Below are 1,508 nucleotides of genomic sequence, written 5' to 3'. Positions count from 1 at the left end.
GGTTGGGGGGGTGGTGCTTTCCCAGGGACGTGGGGCACTGTCTTGAGACCTTTTATGGTTGTTACAACTTGGGTGGTGCCCTCATGACAGATAATGATCCGGTCTAAACTGTCACCGGTGCCAGCACCCCGGCACCCAGCCCGCCTGGGGCAGCGAGGGGAGGATGCCTCGAGAAGCATCTGCCGTGGGCATGAGCCGGCAGTGACAGTCTGTGACACCCTCCTGATCTTTACAGCCCTGTCTTGTCCCAGCACTGCGGGACTTCTCCTTCGGCGTGTATAGTGAGCACCTACTGTGTGCCAAGCTCTGTTCTTCAGATGGGGGGGGGATGCAGTTTGTCTGTGACCAGCAGCCTGGGAAGACCCAGCCTCTGGAACTTGGAGGGAACCGCGTTCCAGGTGAAGTCAGGCAGGCCAGGGCTATGGCTGTGCACTGCACGGGGTGGGGCGTGGGCATTGCCTATGCGGTGGCCTTGGGAGTTCCTAGTCTTATATTTTAAAATTGTGCTTTGCGCAGAGGCGTCTGGGTGGCTTAGTCAGTTGGGTATCTGACTTCCGCTCAGGTGATGATCTCACAGTTTGAGTTCGAGCCCTGTGTCGGGCTCTGTGCTGACAGCTCAGAGCCTGGAGCTGCTTCAGATTCTATGTCTCCTTCTCTTTCTCTGCCCCGCCCCCACTCATGCCCTGTCTCTCAAAAAGAAATAAACATTAAAAAAAATTTAAAATTGTGCTTTGGGGTTAGATTTTATTAGAACAATGTTCTTAGAGAGGCATTGTGTGTGTGGGGGGGGTGAAGAGTTGGGGGAGGGGAGCTGAATATGGTTAGCCAGGAATTTCTGAATTAAAAAAGAAAATTACACGGGCGCCTGGGTGGCTCAGTTAAGCCTCAGACTTCAGATTATGATCTCACAGTTCATGAGTATGAGCCCAACGTCAGCTCTGTGCTGACAGCACAAGCCTGCTTACTTGTATGCTCTCTCTCTAGATATGTAAAACTTAGAAAAAAAATTAAAAAAAGAAAAAAGGAAAATTACGCTCAGAGTGCCCCCGGGAGGTGGGACACCAGATGGCCGTTGCCTGTTTTCTAACCGTATCTTGGGTCGGGTTCCCCAGAAACAGGCTGGGCATGTGGACGGGCGCTGTATTTGGCAGGTGGTCCCGGGAATTGTGTGCGGAGGCTGCCGAGGGGGGAGGGGAAGGGAAGCGCGCAGGGAGCGCTCGCAGGCATGGGCAGTGGCACACCAGCCGCCTGAGGATCTCTGAGAGAGGATGCCCAAGGGACTGAGCGGTCCCAGGTGAAGGGCAAGGGCGCTGGGCACCCCTCCCCCTCTCCCACCCCTCCCCCTGCAGCTATGTGCCCAGGGCTGCTCCAGAGTGGGCTAACTAATGACTAACCTTCCACATTTGTGGCCCTATAGCTGGTTAGAGAGGCTGGTAGAGAAGGCCGCCAGGCAGGTGCAGGGCCCGTGCACTTGGGGGCTGTCGGCTCAGCACGGAGTTTGCTGCGGC

Source organism: Crocuta crocuta, unplaced genomic scaffold, assembly GCF_008692635.1.
Source record: "Crocuta crocuta isolate KB4526 unplaced genomic scaffold, BGI_CrCroc_1.0 scaffold931, whole genome shotgun sequence".
NCBI lineage: Eukaryota > Metazoa > Chordata > Mammalia > Carnivora > Hyaenidae > Crocuta > Crocuta crocuta.
Note: the sequence above shows the minus strand (reverse complement) of the source record.